This window comes from Ovis aries, chromosome 3 (genome assembly GCF_016772045.2).
Source record: "Ovis aries strain OAR_USU_Benz2616 breed Rambouillet chromosome 3, ARS-UI_Ramb_v3.0, whole genome shotgun sequence".
NCBI classification, from domain to species: Eukaryota; Metazoa; Chordata; class Mammalia; order Artiodactyla; family Bovidae; genus Ovis; species Ovis aries.
In genome coordinates, this window is record NC_056056.1 from 123,970,389 (window position 1) to 123,990,311 (window position 19,923).

The window sequence follows — 19,923 nt, forward strand, 5'->3', positions numbered from 1 at the left end:
TTTAGATCATACCTGAATTGTCTAGTGGTTTTCCCTACTTTCTTCAATCTGAGTCTGAATTTGGTAATAAGGAGTTCATGATCTGAGCCACAGTCAGCTCCTGGTCTTGTTTTTGTTGACTGTATAGAGCTTCTCCATCTTTGGCTGCAAAGAATATAATCAATCTGATTTCAGTGTTGACCATCTGGTGATGTCCATGTGCAGAGTCTTCTCTTGTGTTGTTAGAAGAGGGTGTTTGCTATGACCAGTGTATTTTCTTGGCAAAACTCTATTAGTCTTTGCCCTGCTTCATTCCGCATTCTAAGGCCAAATTTTCCTGTTACTCCAGGTGTTTCTTGACTTCCTACTTTAGCATTCCAGTCCCCTATAATGAAAAGGACATCTTTTTGGGGTGTTAGTTCTAAAAGGTCTTGTAGGTCTTCATAAAACCGTTCAACTTCAGCTTCTTCAGCATTACTGGTTGGGTCATAGACCTGGATTACTGTGATATTTAATGGTTTGCCTTGGAGACGAACAGAGATCATTCTGTCATTTTTGAGATTGCATCCAAGTACTGCATTTCAGACTCTTTTGTTGACCATGATGGCTACTCCATTTCTTCTGAGGGATTCTTGCCCACAGTAGTAGATATAATGGTCATCTGAGTTAAATTCACCCATTCCAGTCCATTTTAGTTTGCTGATTCCTAGAATGTCAACGTTCACCCTTGCCATCTCTTGTTTGGCCACTTCCAATTTGCCTTGATTCATGGACCTGACATTCCAGGTTCCTATGCAATATTGCTCTTTACAGCATTGGATCTTGCTTCTATCACCAATCACATCCACAGCTGGGTATTGTTTTTGCTTTGGCTCCATCCCTTCATTCTTTCTGGAGTTATTTCTCCACTGATCTCCAGTAGCATATTGGGCACCTAATGACCTGGAGAGTTCCTCTTTTGATATCCTATCATTTTGCCTTTTCATACTGTTCATGGGGTTCTCAAGGCAAGAATACTGAAGTAGCTTGTCATTCCCTTCTCCAGTGGACCACATTCTGTCAGACGTCTCCACCTTTACCCGCCCATCTTGGGTTGCCCCGCAGGCATGGCTTGGTTTCATTGAGTTAGACAAGGCTGTGGTCCTAGTGTGATTAGATTGACTAGTTTTCTGTGAGTATGGTTTCAGTGTGTCTGCCCTCTGATGCCCTCTTGCAACACTACCATCTTACTTGGGTTTCTCTTAACTTGGGCATGGGGTATCTCTGCACGGCTGCTCCAGCAAAGCACAGCCACTGCTCCTTACCTTGGACTAGGGGTATCTCCTTACTATTGTGGTTCCTGACCTTCAGCGTGGGATAGCTCCTCTAGCCCAGCCACCGCTCCTTGGGATGCTCCTCCCAGCCGCTGGCCCTGGCCTCAGACATGGGTGGCTCCTCCCAGCTGCCACCCTTGGCCTCGGGCTCAAGGTGGCTTCTCCTGGCTGCCCCTGAACTCAGACTCAGGGTGTCTCTTCCTGGCCGCCCCGACCTTGGACGCAGGATAGCTCCTCCCGGCCGCCACTGACCTCGGACACAGGGTAGCTCCCCTTGGTACTTTTACTATAAAACTTTTCCTACATGATAATTCAATGAAAACATTAGATGAAGACTTAGATAAACTTTGACCTCAGTACTGACCTGCCTCTTGAGAAATCTGTATGCAGGTAAGGAAGCAATAGTTAGAACTGGACATGGTACAACATACTGGTTCCAAATAGAAAAGGAGTATATCAAAGTTGTATATTGCTAAGCTACTTATTTAACTTATATGTAGAGTATATCATGAGAAATGCTGGGCTGGAGGAAGCACAAGCTGGAATCAAGATTGCTTAGAGAAATATTAATAACCTCAGATATGCAGATGACACCACCCTTATATCAGAAAGTGAAGAAAAACTAAAGAGCTTCTTAATGAAAGGGAAAGAGGAGAGTGAAAAAGTTGGCATAAAGCTCAACATTCAGAAAACGAAGATCATGGCATCTGGTCCTATCACTTCATGGCAAATAGCTGGGGAAACAGTGGAAACAGTGGCTGAATTTATTTTTCTGAGCTCCAAAGTCACTGCAGATGGTGACTGCAGCCATGAAATTAAAAGACGCTTACTCCTTGGAAGGATAGTTATAACCAACGTAGATAGCATATTAAAAAGCAGAGACATTACTTTGTCAACAAAGGTCTGTCTAGTCAAGGCTGTGGTTTTTCCTGTGGTCATCTATGGATGTGAGTGTTGGACTATAAAGGAAGCTGAGCACAGAAGAATTGATGATATTGAACTGTGGTGTTGGAGAAGACTCTTGAGAGTCCCTGGGACTACAAGGAGATTCAATCAGTCCATCCTAAAGGAGATCAGTCCTGAGTGTTCTTTGGAAGGACTAATGTTGAAGCTGAAACTCCAATACATTGGCCACCTGATGCGAAGAGCTGACCCATTTGAAAACACCCTGATACTGGGAAAGATTGAAGGCAGGAGAAGAAGGGGACAACAGAGGATGAGATGGTTGGATGGCATCACCGACTCAATGGACATGGCTTTGGATGGACTCCGGGAGTTGGTAATGGACAGGGAGGCCTGGTGGGCTGTGGTTCATGGGGTTGCAAAGAGTCAGACACAACTGAGTAACTGAACTGAACTGAACTGCATTGCTCAAAAATAGTAAGATATATACAGTGAGGTGATAAGCAATATTAGTCATAAGTCATGCTCCTAAAAGTAGTAAAATAGTAACGGTGCTGATAGTCAAAGAAGGTTAATGAAAAGTTAATGTCATCATTAAATTGCTAAACAGAAATAAAATAGTAAAACTAATTAGTAAATTGTAACTTTGTGTGGCATGAATGCTCGGCTGTGTCTGACTGTTTACAACCTCATGGACTGTAGCCCGCCAGGCTCCCATGTGCATGGAATTTTCCAGGCAAGAATAATGGAGTGGGTTACCATTTCCTCCTCTACGGGATCATCCTGATCCAGAGACTGAACCCATGTCTCCTGTATCTCCTGCAGTGCAGATAGTTTCTTTACATTAAGCCACCAGGGAAGCCCCTAATTGAAATTACATAATTTCTTGGCATTTCTCTTGCTACTGCTAAGTCACTTCAGTCGTGTCTGACTCTGTGCGACCCCATAGATGGCAGCCCACCAGGCTCCCCTGTCCCCGGGATTCTCCAGGCAAGAACACTGGAGTGGGTTGCCATTTCCTTCTCCAATGCATGAAAGTGAAAAGTGAAAGTGAAGTCACTCAGTTGTGTCCGACTCTTAGCAACCCCATGGACTGCAGCCCACCAGACTCCTCCATCCATGAGATTGTCCAGGCAAGAATACTGCTGTGGGGTGCCATTAGTGGCATATAATTTTTAGCATTGAAATAGGTTGACATTGTATATGTAATCAACACCATATAGCTGTTTGACACCATTCAAGAAAGGGTACAACTACTACTGCTTCACAAACTACAAATACTACCAACATAAGTAAGTAAATAAGTAAGTGAAGTCGCTCAGTCGTGTCCGACTTTTTGCGACCCCGTGGACTGTAGCCCACCAGGCTTCTCCGTCCATGGGATTCTCCAGGCAAGAATACTGGAGTGGGTTGCCATTTCCTTCTCCAGGGGATATTCCTGACCCAGGGATCGAACCCAGGTCTCCTGAGTTGCAGGCAGACACTTTAACCTCTGAGCCACCAGGGAAGCCACTACTAACATGGTAGGTATTAATTTAGCTTGAGAAAAATGAATGTTATGAATTATTATAGTTTCTATAATGAATATGGATAATATTATTCCTTCCAGGCATAATCGGGAGGATCTTCACTGGAATCAGCATTTTAATACCACTAAAAAGGAAGCTGAACTGATAGAATATTTATATATACTAAAGGAATTTATTAACTATAAATGTAATCTAACTCAATAAGTCAGAAGTATACATTTTCACTTAAACTAATGATCATATTTTGTCCACATGAACCTCCTTTGTCTGCATTTGGAGGCTATACTCATTGCTACCAGTTAAGTCAGGATGACAGCTATAAATAGCGTTCTTATATATATTTTTTTTCTTTGACAGGTTAGGGGTAGAGGCAAAGAGAGGGCAATTTCAACATTAAAAAGGAGAAATATAATCACCATTTTAAAATTGTTTCTGAAGTAAGATAAGCAAGACTATCCTATACAGTCTAATGGGCATTCATAAGGACTTGATTTTTCTGTGTTTACTTCAGGAAGGCAGAATGTGATGAATACAAGTAATGAGACTAGGAATATATTCATAAATAATGCAAATATAGTGTTAATTACCCTTTTCCTGATTCTACCTTAACTGACTGGAAGACAGCTTTACCAACTATAAGAAAAGATATACCTTCATCAATAACTGGAGATGTATAACAATATCGAGAATGCATCTAAGAAGTGTCCATATCAGGCGGTAGCATCAAAGTGAAATGATTAGAGATACAGTGAAATTTCAATTGGCGTAAAAAACAGACTATTAGAAAACCAGAGCCAACGATCATGTATAGGGCATGGAAAAATGTGACTATGAAAAATGTTGATCTACATATTCTATCTGCCATTGTAAAATGTGCTCTGTAATATCCTGAGGCTTAAAGGGTGTAAGCTCATGAAGAAATTGGAATAAAAAGAGTTTGAGATATTTACTTACTATTTCCATCTGCCAGGCTGTGGTGAACTCAAGCAATACATACTCCAAAGGTCAGGAAGATAGAAATGTTGGGAACTGCTTTTTACTTCTACTGGACTTATGGAACAAATGCTTCTTGGTAGTCAGCAATTACCTAGTACAAGTGTAGTGGCAAGACCTGAGTAATTAAAGCTATTAACAAGTCAATTTTTAAAAGACAGCTTCTGGAAATAATAAATAAAATTATTCCATATACAAGTCCTTTTTGAGAGACTGCTATGAAACAGCCCTGAAAAGTGCCTTCTCAGGTATCTCATCATAAGCACAAAGATAATAAAACACAGAGTTTAAATGGACTCGTGTAATTAAACTAACATTTGAGAAGGGCTGAAGATTTGGACTGGGCTTTGGTTGGTCATTATATGTTATCAGGTAGCTAACAGGGTGAATCCAAAATCTCAAATAATACTTTAAATAACACTGCAAACTCAAGGAAAGTAAGTATAATTACAAAACACATTTCATGAACATTAATACATATTAGGGCCAGGGCTGCCCATCTAATTAAGTAAATAAATAAATGGCCAGTTGTGGTGTACTTGATGAACAAGTACTTGTATGGCTAAAACTATTAGTTAGGTAAGTAACCTGATAGGTTCAATAATTACTAGCACAAGGATAAGAAAGTTTAATGTTCCTTGTGGCAGAAAGTTGGATAGAGATGCTTTTGTTTCATGGGAGCTCCTGCTCACAGACTACTATTCCCAAACTTATTTGAAAGTGTGTCACAATTATAAATGAATGTGCTAAGAGACCTAGTAAGTTTGTCAAACTAATGAATAAGCAATATAAATACAAATATTCAATTTCTCTTTTAAAGTTATTAATAGCCACTATTGGTTTTGACATCACTTAAACCAACTTTGTCCATGGGATTCTCCAGGCAAGAATACTGGAGTGGGTTGCCATGCCCTTCTCCAAGGAATCTTCCTGACCCAGGGATTGAACCCTTATCTCATGTCTCCTGCACTGACTGGCAGGTTCTTTAGCACTAGCTCCACCTGGAGCTTGGCGGTTAGAGTCCATAGAGTCACAAAGTCAGTCATGACTGAAGCAACTTATGCATGCATACACACAAACTACTAACTATAGAAGAGAAATTATCCTTTATTCTCTGAAATATATGTTAATCACTTGTTTGGGTACGATGAACAAAATACTCTGAAACCTAATAATTAAAATAATATCAGGCAAAACACAGACTTTTTATTCACATTCTTTCCCAAGGGGTGGGGTATTTTCCTATTTTAATTGATTTTACATCTTGCCTTCATGTGTAACTATACATTGATATTTTCAGTTGAAATATAAATATTCTCCTAGGAAGAGTGTGAGAAAGGGGCAATGTAAATGCCTTTTTACATTGAAGCCAGATACAAGTTCTGATTATCCTGTTAAATAAAATGAGGCTTTATGATTTCTGTTAGAGTTGAGATAAATCAAATCATGGTTGGGGGTCAGGATGGGAAAATTAGTCACAGGTTTTCCTGTGTCATAATTACTGTTGAAAGTGTAAATAACACATTTATTATATGACTGATGAGACAGTGACTGCTACTCCTACTTCATAAGAGATTGTCTATGCTGCTATGCCTACAGCTCTGATAACTGGTAGTTTGAATTCAAAGCTCACACAGATCAGAGGATATAATACATGGCCAGGCTTAATGTAAGTATTAACAGAATAACTAGCATAAACAGTAGGCCTAGGCTTACATTAATTAGTGGATAAACTATGGGGAGAAGGGGCAGTTCATATTGTGAGAGCCAGGATTGAGGTCAGAACTGGAACAATTAGTAATTACATAAATTGATGAGCTTGATGGTCACAGTGGTTCTTCAATAAGTAATTAAATGTATCAGGAAATGAGTCGTAATGATCCATACTGGCTGGTAACGTTTGGCCCTTGGAAAATTTGTATATAGCTGAGACTTTGTATTTGATAACTGGGAGTAATGCCTAAGTGAGTAAAACATTGAAAATGACATGCTGAAGTTATGCAAGGTTGATTATAAACATTTCCTTATGAAGAGGTCTTGAACCTCATAGATAGATTTACATTTAACAGAATTACAAGGCTCTAACCCCCAATCAAATCTGGTTCTATAGTAGCATACATACAAACTAACTGAATTTAAATTCTATCTTCAATTTGTCTGAAGGCACTTTTCAAAATGAGGCCCTATTTCTCTTTGCCTCTTATACTGGGAGACATTTATAACACAGAAAAACTGTCCAGGATGATTCCACTCTGAACTAAATTGTTGTGTGACCTAATTCATTGAACTATTGAGATGTCCTGATATGACATTGAGGTCTTAAACTGTATAGTTGATATGAATTCTAGAATAGGATTGTGTTGTTATTCCTAGAGCAGCTTGTTCTGATAATCAGTGTTTTGGATGAATACATGATACAGCATTTTGAGCAGTTGCTCTAAATTTTATTCACTTGGAGTTTGCTTTATTCACTAAAGTTACTATGGTCAAAATAGTTAATCCATTAAAAGCTACATTATCCTGTGACATTTCATTATTATTTCTTTTTTAGATTAACCTCCATAAGGTCTTATATTATTCCAATCTCTTCACAGGAAAGTAAATCTCACTGATTAAGAGACAGTAAAACTCTCATGAGGCCATTCATGCAAATTCTTATTTAGAAAATAAATGATGATGCTACTTTTGCATGGTTAGGATACCTCAGTTGTTACACAGATGAGCTGAGCAGGCAGTGTCTAATACTACAAGTGCAATACATAAAGTTTTGGTAAATAGGAAAGATTTCTGGGTGCTAGTTCCTTTGGCTTTGTTGAATCTTTCCACAGATGCATGCCTATGCTGCATTAAAAATTGCTTTCACAATTAGGCATTAGTTTAGGTTTATTTTATTATTAACTACTTGTAGGTTGTTTTTATGAAAGCTTATACAGGGAGAAATATTTCTTGTAACTCATACTAATAGTATTGCTTCTATCAATAAACTACTCCAGTATTAAATTAGTATTTGGTTTACTTGGTAAATAAGCCATATGCATGTATCATATATATGCATATTGATATGCATATATAATGTAACTATACTTCTTGTATGTGCATAACAATCTAGTGCAAGTGTTCCAAGTTAGTGGGTGGTCTGATAGAGACTTAAAATGACACAGACAATGCCATATTTTATACACAAGCTAAGGTTACTCTGCACATTGACCTCTGGCCAAGAAAGGAAAGGAGAGGGTGTTTGGAGAAAATCATTTTTCTCAAATAACTTGACCTAGGACAAGAGTTGGACACATCATTTTGGTAGCACTCCCTTAGAAAGAATAATGCAGGTCCTAAATGCAAAGACTATTGGGAAATAATAATCATTTTTCTAGGTAGACAACACCAAGCAACAACACTCTATGATAGAAGAAAAAAGTATTATCATCAGACAATCAGCCATTTTGCCACACAGAGACTATCATATATTTAGCTCTTGATTGTCAGCTATTTTTGATTGGTTATCATTAAGTTGTTTTCATTAAGTCTAGCATCCACTTATACTTGCATCCCTGTTTCCCAGGACTAGCGTCCTTTAACTCAGTAATGATTCCTTCACTTATTATGCTGATAAGGAAACTTCAATGAATACCAGTATCTGGATCTAATTAGAGTCTCTGAGTAAAGAGAGTAGGCACAGCTTTCAGTAAAATCTTCCTTGGTGGTTCTACTTAGTCACCAGAGTTAACAACCATGGCCTAACACGTGGGAAAATCAGATCCTGTGTGGATCTTTCAATCAGTACTGTGGCCTCTAGTTCCTCTGATATTCATTCTGCTGCTAAGTTTGCTGAAACTCACTTTGCTTCTTTGTCGGCACCAGCAGAAAAGTAGATGTGGGGTCCAATAAAAAGAATTACAGCTCTGGTGGTTTTATTATAAGTGTGCATGCTTAATATGACATGTGTTGGAGTTGGTTCCAAACCCTGTAAGTTGTTTTGTAAGATGCAAAGATTCTTCTGATAACAGGACACAACACAGTGCCGCTCAGTTTGATGAAGGGTCAAACTCTATTCTTTATAGATCCTCAAAAGAGAAGGATGTTAGGTGAGGCTATACAGGAGGTTGTATTGAGGAACAAGTTAACAGCAAGCTGGAGCAGTATAAAGGGCAGTTCATATATGGCAACCAAGGTAGCATTAGCTAGGTGTTTCAGGTTCCCTGTGGATTGGCTAATTTAAATAATCCCATAGGCTCCAGGGCAGAGGGGCTCTGCCTAGTTGTCTGGGACCTGGTCCTATAGGCAATTAGGGCAGGGACATAATGGGTCTAGAGTTTGAGAGTCCCATAAAGGAAGTGGTTGGGGTATGGATTTATAGCTGCTCAAGAACTGCCTGGCCTCCAGCTAATACCTCAAAACTGGGTCATGACAGCTTTTAAAAAAACTCTCTATTACAAATTGACCCCTTGATGTCTTGACATAAGTTTTGGGCTTAATGATTTCAAGTATTTGAGTGGTTTGAATAATAGAGGAGGCTTCCAGAGAGTATAAGAAGCCCTCAGTAGTGCAGGAAAGATTTTCTTACCAGAGAAAAAGGGAGACAAACAGAAGCATAAGGAGTCAATTATGTACCATCCCATAACCAAATTTACCATTTATATGGCATTAGCCAAGAAAACAGATCTGAAATTTTTGGAGTCTCTAACAGCATCTTTGTGTACTTGTAAAGTGATATTTTTCAAGACATAACTGTAAATATTTTTATGACATTAGTAACTTATTGTATTCCTTGATCAAGTTGGAGTTATAATATTGGATCGTGTGAACTGATAGTTCAGAAAGGTATATTTAGAGGTTAGTGGTGTTTGTTTGTTTGTTAGTTTTTGTAACCAAGGGAAAGGTGTAGGTGTAATAGTCATGATCAGAGACATAGTAGGAGGTCAGGATAGAGGGCCAAGGGACAGAAAATGAGAAGATTCTGGAGGGTGAGTGATCCTCTTCCCACAGGGTTAAGGGGTGGACCTGTTCAAGGCAGTTGCTCTTGGGGAAAGCAATCATCTCCTGTATATTTTAAGAGTGGCATAGCAATACCCACTACAAGATCTTTCTTTAGGTTTGGAAATGTAAGAGTGTATGTTTTAGAAGAGGACAAGATGCGTATGAGATCATGGGTTAAGCAAACAGTGAGCTCAAGAAATGGAATCACTTATACTGAAGGAAGAAAAGTAATACATATCTCATGATTTAGTGACTGAACAACAACAAATCCCATGTCTAGTCTGTGAGCTGTGGGTATGTATGGGGCAGTGGTATAACTGTCTGGGATGAAGTCATCTCCACTGTAGGGAGTAAATGTCATCTCTGATGGCGATGAGCTGGGCTAGGGCAATGCCATCTGAGGCAATGTTATCTCCAGTGGTGAATTCCAGGGCCAAGTGATATGGGATATAGGTGCTCTTCCTAAGTGGATTGCACTCAGGTTGACATGACTCATATTCTCGTTCAGTCTCCTAACAAGGCTGAGCTACACTTGGAACTTGAAGGCAACACTGGGTTTGGGAGCTTGATTTACAATTTTTTTTTTTTTTAAATTTAAGGGGTTTTATAATTGCACAGCCAACCTAGGTGCTATGTTGCTGCCACAATCTCTGACACGGCCATCTGTGTCACTGTCATAACTAAACTAAACCACTGGCACTTGAGCAGCATAATTAAAACTCTGGTTAAGTATAGCTGAATCTAGAAGTTATCAGCAGTCCAACATTTTGACTAGATAAGAGATAATGGCCGTTGTGCTGAAAATAAGTTTTGAATCCTATGGATACTCAAATATGGACTGATATGAGTATATGTTATTAGGATATCAGGTTGTTTGTTAAGTAAAATATCAGTGGCTGAGATTGCACTTCTAGTATTAGCTTGTAATCAGCTCCTCTAATTTATCTAATTATTATGGGACCTCTCTATTGTCACTTCAGCTCTTCGAGCTGCAGAGCTTGCATCAGACACAATTAATGACATGTGGGCCTCAGCATTCGCTATGTTTGGTGGAAACAAAAGTTTATTTGGAGGTTTGGGCCTCCAGATCACAAACCACTTAAAGCACCTAAACCAACAGTAACCAGCATGTTGGGCACAGAGTAACCATGGAATGTTGGGCAGCTGAATTTGTTTGTCTTCTGTTCTCTGATGTTGATTTTCCTCACCAAGGAAGAGTTGTCTGATTTCATCATTATGGGATATGGCCTTGATCTCATTACTACTTATAAATGTGATTTAATTTACTAAGAGTTTTCTACTTCTCTTCTTGGTAGTCCATACTGTCCTTTGGAAAGGCCCTAGGCCACTAATTTTACAATCTGAATATGGAAGAAATTTGTTGGGGTGTTGGATGTTCAGAATTCCCAGTTAAAACATTTACTGCAAGTTAAACCTGACCTTCAAGGATTCAAACTTGCTATTTATAAGGCCTAATTAATAAAGAGTTTCCCCACTGCCTTTCCATTGGATAACCCAAGTTTGCCTGTTCTTAAACTTGGAAGGAATGAAGATGGCTCACACTGGCTCACATTATTACAGCTCTAATTCTGTGATCCTATGCATTAAGGCATCCACATCAAATATCACATTAATGAATTTACTATCTCTAAGAGATCAGCAATTGATTTTGCCATTACACATTTGGCGAATATGTTCTATTTAATCCCTAATTCCACAGATCATATATCTCTTTGGGGAAGACTAAAAGATTACAAAATTTTGGCAGTTTACCATGTTCCTTCCTTAAGGAGATAAAGCCTTCCATTCATTCAAAGGGCCCTGGGTCTGTAAATTGGCTTAAGTCTGGGGATTGACTGTAGGGCCATGATTATTTTCATGACTCAGGTTAGACTATACAGACTAAGGACTCAGTAGACTTCCCATCTATTTCACTTGTAGAAACACCATGATCAGCTAGCCAACACTACAGGTCTGCACATATATCAGATTATTCTGATTGCTGCTACGACTTTGCTGTCCCTTATTGTAACCAGGCCCATCTTGCCTTTGGTGGTTAAGTGTAGCCATTGGGCTGCTGTCATTCTGGGATCCAATTACTGCTATTGCGTTTAGGTTCCCCAACTCAGGAACTGCAGTTCTTTGCTTTGTGAACCCATATTAATAAATGTGTCTGACTCTGTGTGACCCCATAGACGGCAGTCCACCAGGCTCCCCCGTCCCTGGGATTCTCCAGGCAAGAATACTGGAGTGGGTTGCCATTTCCTTCTCCAATGCATGAAAGTGAAAACTGAAAGTGAAGTCGCTCAGTCGTGTCCAACTCTTAGCGACCCCATGGACTGCAGCCCACCAGGCTCCCCCATCCCTGGGATTCTCCAGGCAAGAACACTGGAGTGGGTTGCCATTTCCTTCGCCAATTAATAAATTTAACCTTATCTAACTTTATGGTTCCTCCACCATTATCCAACGTCTTCAGTTTCCATTCTTACACATGTGTGATGTTACAGACTAAATGCTTGCATCCTCTTCCCTAAGTTATACCTTGAAGTTCTAATTACCAAAGTGATAGTATTTGAAGATGGGGCCTTGGGAAGTGATTAAAGCTAGATTAGATTATGAGGGTAGGTCTTTCATGATGCAATTAGTGGTCTTCTAAGAAAAGAAAGATCTCTGTCTCAATCCCAGGTCTCCCTACCATGTGAACACACTGAGTAAAGGACATTTGAAGACATAGTGAAAAGGGGGTCATCTGTAAATTAGGAAGAAAGCCTTCACCAGGACCTGACTAAGCTGGCACTTTGATCCTTAATTTCTAGCCTCCAGAGCTATGAGAGCATAAATTTCACTTACTAAGCCATCCTGTCTGCGGTATTTTGTTATGGCAACCCAAGATAAGATATGCATAAACATGGTCAGTATAAATACATACATATTTTCCTCTATCAGATGAGCTGATCAGAAAGAAATAACTCAGCAGTGAGTACACTGAATCTCTAGAGTTCAGTTTCTAAAATTATTCTCCAATAAAAATAACCAGGATCCTTAGAGAAATGGCTGATTCTAAGTTTTGGGAAGAACATAATACAAAATGAACCTGGAGCAACTTGTATTGTCAGAAAGTATCTCAGTTCTGCTCAGTTCAGTCACTCAGTCATGTCTGACTCTGCGACCCCATGAATTGCAGCACTCCAGGCCTCCCTGTCCATCACCAACTCACGGAGTTCACTCAAACTCACACCCATCGAGTGGGTTATGCCATCTAGCCACATCATCCTCTGTCGTCCCCTTCTCCTCCTGCCCCCAATCCCTCCAAGCATCAGGGTCAGAGTCCAATGAGTCAGCTCTTCGCATGAGGTGGCCAAAGTACTGGAGTTTCAGCTTTAGCATCATTCCTTCCAAAGAACACCCAGGACCTATCTCCTTTAGGATGGACTGGTTGGATCTCCTTGCAGTCCAAGGGACTCTCAAGAGTCTTCTCCAACACAACAGTTCAAAAGCATCAATTCTTTGGCACTCAGCTTTCTTCACAGTCCAACTCTCACATACATACAGTATCTAACTGCTCAAAAAACAAAGACACAAACACATACACAAAAAGAAGTATTCAGAAACAAATAACTGTTGTATCCTGAAACTGAAAAAAGATATTAGGTGAAAACTAAGAAAATCTAAATAAACTATAGGCTATCATTAATAATAATGTATTATTTATATAAAATAGTAATTATAATAAAACTTAGTGCATGATATATGGTAACTTGGTACTATATTCTCAATATTTACCTAAATCTAAAATTGTTCTAAAAAAACAAAGTTTTAAAAATATATATTAAGGCAAGTGCTTTGTATTTACATGTGGATTTTTTCACTTATTTGAAAAGTAAAGTTCCCTTCTCCATATTATATTTTCCTTTATATTTTCACCAATAATAAAAGTTCTCAAAGTATCATCCTTCAGCCACTAGCAGCAGTATCAATTGAGAATTATTAGAAATGCAAATTCTTGGATCACAAACTCTGAAGTTGAAACAATTTTTATCAAGCAGGTGATTTGAATATATGCTAAAATCTGAGAACTATCATCATATGATGCTAGATACATATTCTTAAGGATAAAAAAACCTGAAAAAGTAAGATAATTACTTACAGATTCAAATATTTTAAAACTAAATACTCAAAGCACATATTCATTAAGAGAACAGTATATTAATCATCCACAAATTTGATAAGCAGATTTTATTTGATACTGTAAAACATTGGGGGAGAATTTTCATAATAAAATTGCAAGTTAAAAGTTATGATCCTCATTTACAATTCAGAAAAATAGTGGATCAGACAAATTAAGTGACGTGGTAAAAATCACAGGGATTTGGTTAAGATCACAGATCTTTCATTCAAAAAGTCATAAAACTCTAAAATATGTTCAATTTCCATATACCATCTGCTTTCTATTAAAATAATTGAATGTAAAGTGAAAGTGAAGTCGCTCAGTCGTGTCTGACTCTTTGCGACCCCATAGATTGTAGCCTACCAGGCTCCTCTGTCCATGGGATTTTCCAGGCAATAGTACTGGAGTGGATTGCCATTTCCTTCTCCAGGGGATCTTCCCAACCAAGGGCTCGAACCAGTCTCCCGCATTGTAGATAGACGCTTTACCATCTGAGCCACCAGGGAAGTCAATTGAATATATTACATAGTCAAAAAACTGATGAACCAGACTTGACATCTTAGCTCAATCACTTTTTTGCTTTGTGATTTTGTCATTAAAATCACTGTCTCAATTTCCTTACCTTTGAAATAAAGCTGATAATATTTGCTAAGTCCATACTTATGAATATTAAGTTAATTCATGGAGAAACATTTTAAACAAAGAGGTTCCAAAGAGGCAGTTATATTTCTGACTCCTTTACCAGTTCTTATTATTATCAGGTTAATGGGTCTCTGTTGTCAAGAATACATGCCTCAGTTTCTTTACAGATATGAAGACTTATGAACTGTAAACAAAGGGTTAAAGTAGGGGAAAGTGGAGCACATATTGGAAGCATTTTATTTCCAGTTCTTATTTCTTTTTGAGGTAGGAGGAGAATCTGATTAGATATGTAGCCTGACACTACACAGGTTCACATGTATGGATAATTCAAGAATCTGAAATGAGGTAACAAATTAAGTAACTTCTATATTATCTGGAAAAAGAAGACACATTGATTTGTCACACAAATTTTAAACATTTTAAAGTCAATTTAAACATAGATTTAATTCATATCTTGTAGTATTAGAGCCAGAGTAATTATTAGCAATACAAAAACTGAGAAAGGGTATAAGTAAATGGAGTAATTACAAGCTGATCACCTTAGTTAACACAAAGCACAAAACATTAAACAGCAGAGATTATAACTGACTCTATGCAAATTAATTTCAATGACTTATAGGAGATTCATAGTCAGGAGCCACTGAACAATACAAACTGGCATTTTCTCCTCATGAATGTAAATTTAAGCAGCAAACCCTACTGTGACTAACATGCTTCATGCAGTTGTTCAATAAAACGAGCTTTAGAGAGATTACCTTAGCTTTTGAAATCATTCATTGTACGGGAAAAATTTCCTTTGTTTAACTTGTAATTTAACAGAGACAGCTTATAGTTTTCTTCAAAGATATACTGTCAGAATGTTCCAGAAATAATCTGTCTACCATGACAATTACAAGATATATTTTACAGGTGCAGTAGTCATGGTTCTGTCAGGGAGACAGGACCACTAGGTGTGATTCAGAGAAAGTCATTTATTATAAAGATTAAACCTCACCCAGTGTCGGGGAGCTGGTGGAGAACTCTACAGAAAGTTGTTTCTTTCCAGTCTGGAAGTGGCCCTAAAGTCATCGTAGGGCAGCAGGGACAGGAGAAAGGAAGAAAAACTGACGCATACCAGAGGAAGGCTAGAAAAATTTCAGACCTTCAAGAAAAATTGCAACCCAGAGGGCAAACAGGAACTACTTATGTCTTTCCGCAAATTACTACTTTGTGAATCCAGGTGATGTGCAGAAGAAGCCAGTGCTTTCACCACAGAACTGCTCCTTTACCTGGTCCATGACTCTCAAAGTATGATAAAGGAGCTGAGGGCCTGGTGGCTGACCCACAATAACAAGGTAAACTAGCCTATCAGCACAGTTCGGCAAGCTTCATTGGTACCTAGAGTTCAACACTGACCTTCAGAACACAATAGCTGCTGCTTTGCTTCTACCTTCAAAATTGTATGCATCATCCCTGTGGTTAACACTAACATACATTTATGCAGAAAAAGAAATTCTGGAAAACAGTTTAAGCTTAACTACTTGACAGTATAAACCCACCTTAACAAGATTTTGGTAACTCTGTCTCCAAAAATGGAGGGTCTAAGGCTCAGCAGTAAAAATCTGCCTGCCAAAGTAGGAGACATGGGTTGGGAAGAGCCCCTGGAGAAGGAAATGACAACCCACTGTGGTATTCTTGCCTGGGAATTCCCATGGACAGAGAAGCCCGGCAGGCTACAGTCTACAAGGTCTCAAAGAGTCAGACATGGCTTAGCAACTAAAAAAACAACAACAAAGGCTAAAATAGGCAGAAAGGTAATGGAACATCTTCTACTCAGAATCAAATGGTCCAGCTATGGAGTTTCAACTCTAGCATTTTCTGGTAGTGTGACTTCTTTGAAAAGTCACTTAAACTTTCTAAGACTAATTTATTCATCTGTCATCAAAGTATAACATTATATACTTCATAACCCTGCTGTTATAAGTTAAATGAAATAATGCATGTGAACCACCTATTAGGTTTCCTATTCATAGCAGGTGCTCAATAAATAGAAGATATTAACCAGATGATTGATACCCAAGCTGTGCCTTGAAACATGGGACACATTAATTTCATCTAGAATTTTAGTCTCAACTTTAAGCTGTGCATGACTTGGCATTCACCAAAGAGTTCACTGAGCTATAAAAACAAAGTACTCTGGGGCCATTTCTATATAATCAATCAAAAATTGACCACATGCTCCTTTCTACTGAAGAGAAAGCCAACAGAGAAATAAATTGCTAAATAGCAATTATTTAACTTTGCAGTTAAAATTAAGGACATAAAGGGTGTAAATACTCCACAAGAAAAATAATATTTTATAAAATCATCTTTAATCATGCCTAAGAATTACAACTAGAAAAAAAATGATCATTTTCTGAAATAGCTAATGGTGGGTTAGACATTAATTATCTCCTTTGTGAACAGCATAATGGGATAAAATATTTGAGGATTTCTATTTATACCATTATCATTAACCTTTGTCTTCAGGGTATACTCTTTGTGACTTTGAATACAGCAGTGAAAACATTAATGAATATTCGTAGCATCCTCGTCTTTTACAATTGTTATTTTTACATTTGTCTTTTCCTTACGGACTTAAACTTGTTTCAAAACTTCTGTTGTGCTTTTCAGTCATTCCAGAGAGGAAAGTTACAATATCTTTTGATCACTAGTAGGTACTAGAACTGTGCTAGGAATTTTACTCAATCTTATTTAATCCTATAAGAAAACTGAAATATAAAAATGTATTCACGCTCATGATTCCCTGGTTCATTACACTGTCTATGATCAAGAAGTCTACAGTTTTGTCCATAATCTGTAATTGCATCAGCAATTACACATCATGAAAACCAAAGAAAGAACAAAATTATGCAATCAGGGACTCTATACCAGAACTGGGGAGATTATAGAAATGCAAGTGCTGAACTATGTCTGCGGCATGTTCTTTATATAGTACAGCATAATATTTTGCATATTTTGTATTTAATAAGAACAATTTCATGACAATAACCTGAAGAGACAAAGAATATCACTGGCCAAAAAAAAAATTAAAAATCCTATCACACCAACAAAAAGACAGCTTTTCATATCTGCTAATACTAAGAGAGGGAAAAGCCAACTATATATTCAATATTATCTCAAGTTACTTTGAGCTAGATAAGGTACTTTTAAAAAAAGGCCCAGAAACTGTCTGTTGCCTGACTATTTATCTAGCATTGTTAATAATATAACTGACTGATTTTCCCTTTACAAGAATCCCATCCATGTCTTTAAAAACAGTGTTAAGTTCCTTTGAATTTTTATGCCCTCTTTCAATTTGCCTCTCCAGAACCATAAAAATAATACCCTAAAATTGCATTATAGAATATTAAACATTGTGTAAAAAGTCTTTTTGAATAGTAACACTCTGATGTTAAATCACATTAATCCATACATTCACATGACAACTGGCTTCTCCAATATCACATTCCACAAATCAGAGAATTTACGGAGGTCTATGGAGTTAAACAACTTCTGTTGAATAGAAATTTATTCAAAGATGAAAATATTACCTTTCTGTAACTCATTTACACAGAGGATATATTTTCATTGGACCACAGGGCAAGATATTTCTTTAAATTTTCTTTATTTTTAGGTAACTTTTCATTACTTTTGGGTTATCAGCCCAAATTAAACAGCCAACCTATATCTCACTGAAAAAAAAAATTATTTCCTATTTTAATAGCAGGGCTTACAGATAGATTTTTTTCCCTGTGGTTTCAGATATGACTTATTTCTCATTTCTAGTTTAGCAAGACACAAAAACCAACTGTAAGCTATCATTTATGCTGTGTTTTAAGGAGGACAATTTCTGTTTAGAGGACAGTACATTTTTGATGAATGTTGAAAAACTGTACAGAATGGTCAGTTTATTCTTGAGTTTAAGAAATTTTGTCCAATGGGTTTTTATTAAAGTTGAGCACCTCTAAATACAGTGTCATCATTTGTGAGGCATTCAGTAACTGTTTATGTATCAGACTAAGAATGTGAGCTTTATAAAGGCAAGAACTAAAACTTTTACAATACACAAGTACAGTTTTAAAATCCCTACCACAGCTCAAGAAATGTGAAAGAGATCAACTTTAAGGTTGCTGCTAAATTTTTTTTTAACTTGTGTGATTCTATGAAAAAACGTGATGATGTTTGTAAATACTAATTTATTTGAAATTGTATAATGAGCACTAACTCATTATAGTGTGCAAACTGTGGTTATATACATGAAAGTTAAATAATATTTATGAGTCTGTGGTAGGTAGAAAATAGCCCCCCCCCAAAGAGATTCAAGTCCTAATCTTCAGAATTTGAATATATTATATTACACTGCAAAGAGAAATTAAGGTGACTGATGTAATTAAAGTTGCTAATTAGGGAGATTTTAAAATAGGGAGATTTTCCCGGATTATCCAAGTAAGTTAAATATAACCACAAGAGTCCTTAAATCTGGAAAATAGAGGGGGAAAAATCAGTGTCAGAGTGATATGATGTGAGAAAGACCAACCAGCCATTACTGGCTTTGAAGAGGAAAGATGCCATGAATCAAAGATATGGGGAGCCTCTAGAAGCTGCAAAATGCAAGGAAACAGATTTTCCCCTAAAGCCTCAAAAAAGGAACACAGGTTCACCAATACCTTAATTTCAGCTCACTGTGACCCATTTCATACTTCTGACCTCTAGAGCTATAAGAATAAATTCATGTTATTTTAAGCCACAAAATTCATGGTAATTTGTTACAGCACCAATAGAAAACTAATAGAGACTCTCTGACATAAATATGCATCAATAAGGGTAATCAGAGCCTACAGTGGGATTACAAAGCAGAAAGCTGAATTCAACTCATGGTAGAGATGGGGGAGGTCAAGAAAAGATTTCCCTAAGGAATGATAGATACTGTAGCTGAGTCTTAAGGAATAAGTAGAATTTGGTGAGAAGTCAACATGGGAGGTATTTAAGTATAGAGACCACCACATGCAAAAGTTCACAGAAGCAGGAAAACATGGATTGTTTACATATGTCACTAAAACAGTTGAGGAAATATAGAGATGGCTGGATAGTTTGCCCTGTGTGTTAAGTTGAGATGGTCACATTTTATCTCACAGATAGAGTGGAACCAGGAAGAGTGGAGAGAAAATGAATTCATAAAATCTGTAAGAGGTATGATGAATAATTGATTTTAATTTCAAGGTTCTAATTAACTTTAAGTTTCCATAACTTTTGCAGTAGTGTTCTGGTTAACCAGCTCCAAAAAACAAAAACAAAACAAAAAACTTTGACAATGTGTACCATCTGTCATTTTTGCTTCTTTCTCCTATTGCAGTTTTTTTTTTTCCTGTATACTATAACTGTCACCAACATAGATATC